Source organism: Rhea americana, unplaced genomic scaffold, assembly GCF_003343005.1.
Source record: "Rhea americana isolate MKP2758 unplaced genomic scaffold, rheAme1 scaffold_143, whole genome shotgun sequence".
Lineage (NCBI taxonomy): Eukaryota > Metazoa > Chordata > Aves > Rheiformes > Rheidae > Rhea > Rhea americana.
The window spans coordinates 1,325,540-1,336,026 of NW_028185517.1; positions in this window are offsets into that span (position 1 = coordinate 1,325,540).

A 10,487-nucleotide genomic window follows, 5' to 3' on the forward strand; every position below is an offset into this window, starting at 1 on the left:
CAAAGATCTGGTCGTAAGCCGGCGGGTGCGGGGTTACCACCGGAATGGCAGCGGCGGCCAGAGGGGCGAGATAGTCAGGTAAGGTTTCCATGGGCTGGTTAAAAGCTGCTAGGGCCATCTCTTCCCTGTCAAGTCGCTCCTTCTTGATAGCAGGCATGGTGCTGCCGCGCTCCCCGTGCGCCCTCGTCTCTCCAAAGCACAGTGGCTCTAATGTCTCCGGTTCAACTTGCCCCCGCTCTGGCTGGAGTTTGGATGAAATGCGCCAGCAGCAGCAGCAGCAGCAACACAGGCACCTTTGGCGCTCGGGTGCCGGAGGTGGCTGGTATCCCCCGAAGCAGCCCGCTAACAAATCTCCTGGGCTGGGTCCCCAGCAGAGCTCTCTGGGATCCCTCTCCCACGGAGAGGCTAATGTACCGTAGACCCGGGAGCTGCTGTGTGGCTCGCAGATCTGCCCCTCCGGACTAATACCTGACATCTCGGAGAGGTCTCTGCTGCCGTAGACATTATTTTGGTTTAAAAAAAATGCTTATTGATTCCCCTAGATCGACCCACCTTCTCACCAGGCTGGAGGGCTCCCCGCCGCCCACCCAGCCCCCTTTCACCCTCCCCCCTTCCTTTAAACTGACACCTGGTTTATTTATTTATATGCAATAATTAAAATTAAACGCTGCGCCCCCGCCGCTACCCCGCGATCCACTTCCCTCCCCTCCTCCGCTGGCGCCCGCCGGGCGCTGGGAGGTCGAAGCCCCCGGGGGCCGGACGGTGCCGGCTCTGCTCGCTCTGCCCGCGGGGCTCCAGACACCCAGGCGGAGAAGTTTCCCGGGGGCCGCCCACCTTCACCTGCAAAGTGCAGACTCGCCCCGCTCCCACCGAGCGCTTTATGATCACTGCGAGTTGGTATTTAATTTCCACTCCTGCATGGAATTTTTAAAAAACATAATATTATATTTCATATATCTCTATATATAGTGTGTGTGCATATATATATGTGTGTATATATATATGCACACACACAGAGACGTATATATTTCTATCCCCCAGGAGACTGTACCATTGCACGGAATGTGCTCCTACGCAAYTGCCCCCATACCCTAAATGCCTCTCTGTGTTGGGCTACTGAGTCGCCTTCCCCTCCGAGCCGGGACAGACATATATTGATCTGCGCTCAGAAGTCACAGTATAGTTCAGAGACTCTGACCAAACAAGATTTCCCTCCGCCGCCGCCGCCGCCGCCGCCGCCGCTCCTCTAACTTGGCCCATTTAAACAGCAGAGGCGCTTGCAAGCGCCGCGCCGGCGGCGGCAGGGAGAGGGGGTGAGCGACGGACGGCGCGGCCGGCTCCGCGGCGGCGCGGGAGCCGCCAGCCGCCGGGGGCCCGCGGCGCCGGGGGGGCTGCTGCGGGCCCCGGCCGGCTGCAGCGGGGAGCGCGCCCCCGGGGAGCCCGGCCTCGCCGAGCTCTGCTTGGCAGGCTCCTGCGGCGGCAGGCTGGACTGCGAAGAGGCAGGCGAGGGCCTTCTCCTCTCCCGTGCAGTGCTGGAGCAAGGGTTGGGAGACGTCCTAGAAATTCGTTTTCCATTACAAGCCGTGGTAGTCATGGCATGAGGATCATGTGAAAGAGCCCCAGGAGGAAAACACAGCCCCAAACTAAGTTGCATGCTTGTTACAGAGATTTGTCCCATTACTACAGTAGAGTTCCCTACGTTTTGATGCTAAGTAAGATCAACTGTGCAGGAAGAATGCCATGTAGATGTGAAATAAAAATAAATGACCCCTTAAAAACAGTACAAAGATATGTCCCACGAGTCTTACAAAGTGGCAGATGAGGCAGTTATATCCTATCCTCCCTCACAACAACAACAACAACACTTAGTTTTTCAACCAAGTGTACTTTCTCATAACTGCTAGTTTTCTTATAGGGAAAGATGGTGATAAGTTAAACTCATCTTCCAGACAGTGAGAAGTGGACTTGCTAACAAGAAAATCAGCCATTGACGGAGTTAGCAGGGCAATTTCTTAGTAATAAGAACCCCTGGCACTTTGGTACCATCGCTGGTACAATCTCAAAGTACTGACAGGAGCAGAAAGACCACCACCTCCTAACCCCTCTTTAAGGAAGCTGCTTTTAGCTTAATTTTACTGGTGAAGAAACTGAAGCGTAAAGAGGTTAAGATCCAGAACACGCACCCTGTACTCATGTTGGGGTTATGCAGTTACTCATGCAGCTACTCAGTCCCACTATGAGTAACTACAGGCTAATATGGGTGACAAGTTCACATTTGTGCACGAAGTGATTTGCCTGAGATCATACAGGTGCAGTCTTCTGCCCCCTCTTGGCTCTCAGCAGATAGGTACCCCTCTCTACAAAAAGTCCATGCAACCAATGGACCACTCGTGGGAAAAGCTATTACTTCACACCAGTAAAGGCAGATGAAACTGGCTCTCTGGGATTCAGCGGGAAATCTGGGAGAGGAATCTAAGCCCCAAGTCTCAGTCTTCTATTGGCATTACATGCCCATGATCCTTGTTTCTTGATTTTATTCTCAAGAAATACAAGCTCTGGGAGTAATCTTCACTTCTTGATCTAATGAAGAAGGCAGATATACATACCCTTCAAACACTCTCATTTAGGTTCTCCAGTTCTTTATTCTTAATGCCTTGGACTGCTGGAGATGATAGGGAAGAAATAATTTTCTATTTTCACCTAATGAACCAGCAACAATGCCTGGAATAGCCTGGGAAACACAGGCACTTTCTGTGAAAGAATGTAAGAGGAATCTGGCTGGAGCTCAGGGAGAAGGCAATACCGTGAGCAGAACTATTTGCTCTTGTACTTCTGGAAGCCCTTCATGGMTGGCATACCTAGAACTGCAGTGAGCTCTCTGCAAGGCCTGGGACCTACTTCAGAACAAGTCTGTCCCTCAGCCTAAAGCAACAAGTCTTTCTGAGATACTTCTGTACTTCTCAAATCTCTGTGGCTTGGATGCAAACTCACACCCCCTAACAGTACTTTGCATTACCCTACAGTCTGCCCCTTAGAAAACAGCTAAGATGAAACTCTTCCTAACCCAGAGAACTTCTATTTACCTTTTCTTTTTAAAGGAAAAGGTGACTAGCCATGGGGTTTTCCCACTACATCTCAGCTCTGTTGCTTCTCCTCTCTAAACAAATTGGGTTCAAAGATTTGCTCATAAATGGAGCAGCTATGCTACTCTTCATGCTAGAAGGGCAGCATCTACTTGAATGTGTTTCCTTCCTGGAAAAACAGGCACTGATGTCAATCATGCTATGGGTGCATTGGCCAGGCTGTGTAGGGATCCAGCACTGGAAGAGTAAGACCTCATGATGGTTGCCCAACATGAGGTGCAGGGGTTGAACCAGGGCAGGGTTTCCCACACAGACACAAGGCATTCTGGCAGCCTCGTGAAGGGATTCAAGAGGAACAGACCTTAGCCGATCCTATCAGTCTCCTGTAAGCACGAAATTTACTACCAAGTCCTCCCCACTGCAATAAAATGCAAGAGCCCTGTCCGGATGGCTGAGTTCAACAGCAGGGGGTCTGAAGTTGTTCAGCTCTTGCCTCTAACATTAGAGCTCTTGGTATTAGTGTAAACAGATTCACGGCTGGAGAAGAGATTGGAGAGATCTTAGCAAATCTACGCACATACGGTGAAAGAGAGAACCAGGTGTGCTTTGCAAATGCTGAACTAAGAAACTGGAATGTATTTTAAAGTCTGGGGCACAAGTCACCATGTTTTTTTGTTATGTGTTTCTATGGTACTTAGCAAAGTGAAAGAACAATTCTTAACCTGCTCGCAGAGGCATTGCCACAATAAATGTAATAAATAGTGATCATTTTCTAACATCTACTTCCCTACTTCTAGAATATATCATGTAGGGTTTAAACAAAACCTGGACCTTTTATTTCTCTCACATCAAACRTATCAATGACTGCAAAGAGCTAGCTATACTGTAAAGCATGTTAAAAGGAAAGATGGTATTGTGCTTCAAGCACAGATCTGAAAGTAAAGAGATAAGGACTTTACTCCTTACTCTGTCACCAGTTTCATGGACAAATTACTTATCCTGAATAGGCAGGCCTCCCTTATTCTACCTGTAAAAGGAGGGGGAACTTTTAAAATGTGATTTGTTATTTATGTCTGTGACAGTAAGCCTGGGAGTTTCTAAGTGAGATCAAAGGTCCCTTGTGCTAAGTGTTTTAAAAACTCATTGCAGATGCAAGCCCTGCCCCTTTACAGGAAAGACARGTTGAGGCTGGGAGGAGACACACACACAGGTACAAGTGAAATGACCAGCCTGGATTCGCAAGCTACTCCAGAGCCTCTGTTCTTGCATGATTCCACCACAGATTCCATATGTGCCATCTCTGGCACCACTTTGCCTGTGTCTAAGCTAAGCTAAAACAGAAGATACAGTATTCTGTCAATGTAGCTGTGTCTACAGCACAGATTTTGCTGGCCTTGCCATAGCAGATGTGGCACGAGTTTCTCATAACCCAAGTATAACTACACTAGCAATGTTCTGTCCTATAGGCCTAACTCTGGGAAAGCTCAGATATTCAAACAGGTCTTTCAACGACTGGGTCAGTATCCACTGGATTATGTCTCTTCCCTCAAAGAAGCTGGGGTGCTTAGCCATTTAATGACTGCAAGTCAACAGCTTCTCTCACCGTGCACCCCTTCTTCCCCACAAAACTACCTTGACACTATCATACCAGTGATGGGAAGCAACAGCCCTGTCCCTGGAACATGCTACCAAATTGCTCCGAGCCTACCAAAAGGCAGGAACAAGACTAGTCAAACAGCCACAGCACCACTACCTGACCCAGCCAAACTCATGCCTTCTCTACTACCCTTCTGGAGCTTCAGAGCAGAGGACATCAAGGTTGCCTAACAGCCAAGACTCATCGTTTTTGTCTCTTTCTCCTTTCCAGGTGTAGCCCAGCCATGATRCGCTCTATGCTTGCTGCAGCATGTGAGCAGGCCAGCCACGCTGCCAGAGTCATGCTCAGAAGGATCGGTGTTGGGTGTAATACTAGCCTCAGGCCAGACTGCTTCATTATGAGAGATATTTTGACAGCCCAGCAGCAAGAGCAACAGCAGGCAGGGCATCAGTGGGTATTCAGGGGAGGAAGGTTAGGAAGGAAGACATTGCAAAGGGCTTTGCCTCTAAAAAATCCTTCCTCAGGAAATGCTGGGCTTTGCCCTTTTTAATCTAATTGATACAGACACCAGCCCTTTACATCAATTTAATGGAGTGCAAAAAGAGCACCATAGAGCTCAGTAAGTGTTTTTTTCTTTTTTTTCTTTCTTTCTTTCTTGAAAGTAAGGTTATAGTAGAATGAGGTTACACGACAAAAAGAGCTGTAAATTGCATACATGCCTACCTAATGTAGGCATTTTGTCTGCTTCCAAGAGAACTGTTTTGGAAGTAGAAGGTAGTTTAAGGAACTCTCTTCTCCTCAAGCTATTTACACAAAATTCCTCTTCCAAATTCACTTTCCCTACAAGTGCCCTGTATAGCTATGAGAAAAGTCAAAGTAGATTGACACTCACAAAATGAGAAGAATAAAATGTGTATTGGGGAGGGTCAAAGGAAGTGTTATTGGAAGCCAAGGACTCTATTTCTAAACTAGCTGCTCCCTTGCTCTAAATAACAAATAACTTCCCATGCTGGGAACACATTAGATATTTTCTCTCTAGCTTGGTATAGGGGGTTATTTTGTGCTGTGAATAGTGACCTGGCTCGTAGCTCAGAGACTTTTGCATGCTGATACATACAGTGCACAGCAAGATCTACCCAGTGACTGTTGTGCACCCAGAGACTATTATACTCGCTATCAGTGGATATGGCACAGGACAATCCCTTCAGATGATAAAAGGACAGATTCATCTCTCCTCCTTACAGGAAGATCAGGTGCATTTTGGTAGTTTAGATCAGAATCAGCTTCSAGATCTCTACAACAAGGAGTTTAAATTCAAAGGATGGAATCCTATTTCTATTAAAACCAATGGTGAAGTCTATTAATGACTTCACACTTCAGTGTTCCAGTCCCCTTAGYACAGCAGGAGAGATTGCCCTTTCTGCAAAGGCTTTGGGAAACAAGTTTAGCTACATTCAGGTGGTGCCTGTGTAATGTAAAAAAGCACTTAGAGAAATCACCAATGGAATAAGGAGTTAAGTATCAAAACTGCAGTTGTATTAACCATTCTCTCTGACCCTTTACTCTTAAGGCAAGAGCCTTCTTCTCTGCAATTCCCGTCACTATCCAGTTTTCCTGTGCTTCCGTCTGCATTAACTATACTTTTTGCCGATATTGCAATTAAAATGCATCTTTCTCCCCAGTCGCTTCCTCTCTCCTCAGATGTTATTTATTGCTAACTTGCAACTGTTACAGAAGATTTGAAATATCAAAGTTATATAGAAAACCTTCACCAGATTCTTTCTCTCTTCTTTCTAAAGCCTTTGATTTTACTACTCTAATCTGTTCCATTGGTAAGAAAAACTCATTTTATCAGAAGATGGTGAAGTGATGGTCATGATGTATTAATCTAAAGCTTGGCCATGTCCCAACATTTAAAGATCACTATGTGCTACTCCACTTCCCTAACTTCCTGCCTGCACTCTCTCCTAAAATCATAACAAAAAGATACCCTGGGAAACTGACTTTCCAGGTATTTGAGTATAGCTGGAATCTATTACTGGGTTAAAACAATTAAAAAATAGTGAACATTGAGAAGAAGATAACATAGGTGTACCATTCCAACATGAAACAATGCCATAAAAGAATAAACTATGGATCTCTTCCTTAATTCACAAATGTATACAAACATGTGCATGCACACACGCACAGTGCACTTGTTTAGACTAGGCAGATGAACTTTGTTAGCTAATCCTTTGGGGGTAATGTGGCAGGAAAGCCTAGTGTAATCAAGGTATAACTGCTTTTAATACATCCTAGAAAGGTCAAATTAAAGACTAGGTAGAACCTGCCCTGACCAATTTAGAAGACGCTGAAGTACACATTACCTGAGCTGGCTTACAGATTTCAAACACAATAATTAGAGCTAACACATTCTAAAGCCTTTAAGTCACTGGGCATTTCTGCACACAGGTTTTGTATTGTTCTACTTCTCCTCCTTTCTAGAAATTGATGCRGTACAGTCAATGCCCTAGTAAGAACAGGATTAGCATATATCGCCTCTCTGCCCTCYGCTAGAGAGCTGTACAACTTTCACTACAAATGTTTCCGAACAATTATTGTTTCAGCAATGCAAAACTTTATGTATGGATAGGCCCGAGTCTGGGCTATGTCTCTGCTGCAAGTATCCATCTGCTACAGCTAAGTGTTTTTACATTAACACTGGTACTGCGAGCAGACATCACACGGCAGCTGCCCCTACAGAGACCTATGTTTCTGTAACGACTTCTCACTGACGTTTCTTCTGCCGTACTACTTCTCCAGTTGTTACTCGAACTGTCTARTTAGTGCTGATACAGGAAAACAACCACCCCTTTAGCTTCACTGTGACCAGAGCTCCTACATAGTCTCTTCCACACGTACGGCGTATTTGAACATGTACTGGCAAACTTACCCAAAGACACACATACGAATAGCCACAGGCACATGCAGGCTTTCCAGTGAACTCATGGAGACAAACGCACATAAACGACTTTGTACTCACTCACTGCTCACTCGCACCTCCATCATTACGAATAAAAGCCGGGCCAGGACCGCATGAAGACATGTCTTGTTTGGGTTTGTTTTTCTTTTCCTTTAAATCTTGCATTCCTAGAAAAAGAGACTCATTCAAGTAAAAATATTGCCACGACTACACTGCTATAGAATGCTTTAATCAAACAAAAAACTTATCTAAGATATAAGAAAATAATAACAAAAACACAACAAAATAAAAGGAATKTTAAAAAATATGTAAACAGGCATTTACAGATTTGAACTGCTCACAATGATTTGAGTTCCCTGGAATACAAGCAGCTCTCTGCTTCTTCTCTTGCTCTTGCTTCACAGCAAATACAGCATGCTTGTGGACAACAGAAGTGGCCTGCTGCAACTGGTTAACATTGAATTTTATCTGTTTGTCAGACTTCCAAACTTGAACTTTTCTACATGTGGTCCTTCTAAGCACAACTATTTTTGTGGTTTTGCTGCCCGTGTTTTCTTCCTCCACCTACCTTCCTAATGTAATCAGGTCCCAGACATAAGGACTGATTTAGTGTCAGACTTTCTATAGTTAAACACTTGGGTAGAGAGCACTAGGAAGGCTGAAGAAAAAATGCTTAATTCAGTTGCAATTAATGCTGATCTGTAGATGTTGAGATCCTTGTGGATTTGTGCCTCTGTGTATGTGTGTGTGTGTGTGTATCCCTGAACGGGTGTAGAGGGGTGTCCTGCTGCTAAAGTGAGATTACCCACCTTGCTAGCCAGACTTCCCCGGAACTGCTGTATGGCTCAGCACRCTCCTCCTGCACAGCCCAGCTCCCACCAGACAATGTAATACTTTTTCAAAGTCAATTCCTTCACAGCCCCTTCTGTGTGAACCCTGACACACACACCTCTACACTGTGTACACACTCAGGACAGGAGAATTGGTCAAATAGTGCAAAAAAATGATGTTCACTATTCAGGAATGCTTGGATCTGGTCATGCTCAAATTCCGTTATTATGGCCACTTAAAGACTTTTGAGGAATGGTCATTTTCCAGGGAATAGCTAATTCTTCCAAAATAGAAGGCTGATGAGCAAATAGGGTTATTTACTGTATGCAATATATCTGTTACAGTTTTCTGTTTTTCTCAAGTTCAATAACTCAATCACTGAGCAAAACCAAGTATTTGTGAGCCATGACACATCACAAGCAGCAAATGCAGAAATGTCAGAGCAAACGTCTTGATGCCTGATGCTTAGAATTCTTCATCCAAAACCGTTTGGCAAACACTTGCAAATAATTAATTTGTTTACAGTATGAGAAAAAAGATACTAGTTGTCATACATCTTGCTTGCCTTAGCCAAAGCTAATCTGTGGCATAAGCCATTTTCATTAACCCTTCACACTCAAAAGGGACACATGCAAACAGATATATTGTCAGCACATATTTGAAAAACTACTCTGTACATTGTCACAAACTTTAAAGTTTTGCTCCAAGAGGAAAGGATAAAAAGGCATTTTGAATACTGTATGGTTCACAAAAGCTATCCCTTTTAGCTGTTATCTGTAGCACAGAGTTAGCAATAGCTGTGGATAAATTGAGGGGAACAGCCACAGTCCTGTACTGACACACACAGTCGTAGAGACAGCCTGGCATCAAGGATCACAAATTGTTTGACACAGCCGTGCAGAGATGCACAGGCATGTGCACTCAGAAAATAGATCCTGGATAAACAAGAGAGTAGCTTTTATTGGTTTTGTGCCCTGAGAAAGACTGAAAGAGCTAGATTTCAAACCTAAGGCTCAATTTGTGAGAGAGAGTCTGCTGAAACATTAGCTTGGCTTTATGGGAGCAATCATCAGAATTTCAGTCACTAACATTTCAGCCATATGGTGGCTTGCATCCCATCCTCAGCAGACTAACAGATGTGCCAGCAGCAGAAGGGGCAAAGAGCTGGGTTCCATCACACATTTCATTTTTCCMTACCCAGAAAGAACTTATGAGGAAGTTAGAACCAACGACTGAAGGTGAAGATTCAGAGAAAGAGATCTTTTTAAGCTCCCCTCACCCCTTGTAAATATATCAAGTATGCAGACACTTTTTACATGTGTTTTGCATCCGGAAGAAATACTGGCATTGCTTCCACTGTGCACAGGTTAAGGCTGTATTAGTCTAAAATAAAAAGTCTAATCCATTGTAAATACTCAGAAGACACTCAAGTCTATTACCAYCCAGCTGCTTGTTTCCTCCCTTCAGTTTTTAAAGGAGTCTGTCTTTGCAGTACAGCCTCTAATCACAACTACAACAAAGTTCTGATTAGGATGCAGATGGGAACATCATAGGAAACAAACATAAATTTGTCTTGACAAAGTAACTGAGTGTATTTATAGGTAAGGTATTGCTTTTAATTAACCTTAATTTCCAAAGAATTACTACTTGCTCAGAAGAAATCTYTATCTGTAAATCATTGAGCGCAAAATTCTCCCTTTCTTTTCTGTTAATGCCTCAGAGAGTAGAGCTAATCCAACTCATCGGGGACTTTGCTGCATTTCTGTGAAAGAATGCTCATTGCTCCAACATATTCAGTGTTTTCATTATAACCACATAGATTATATCAGTTCTCACTGAGTGAACCTGGAAATCAAGTCCCACATCATTGGATTTACCTACAAACGAKCTTAAACATGTTGTACTTCCCAGAAGTAATCTGTGTTTGCACATGTGTACCTAAAGACATACACACATTGGCTGCATGCACACCTATGCAGTYATACCTCATTCTAATCAGATTTGTAGTATGCTT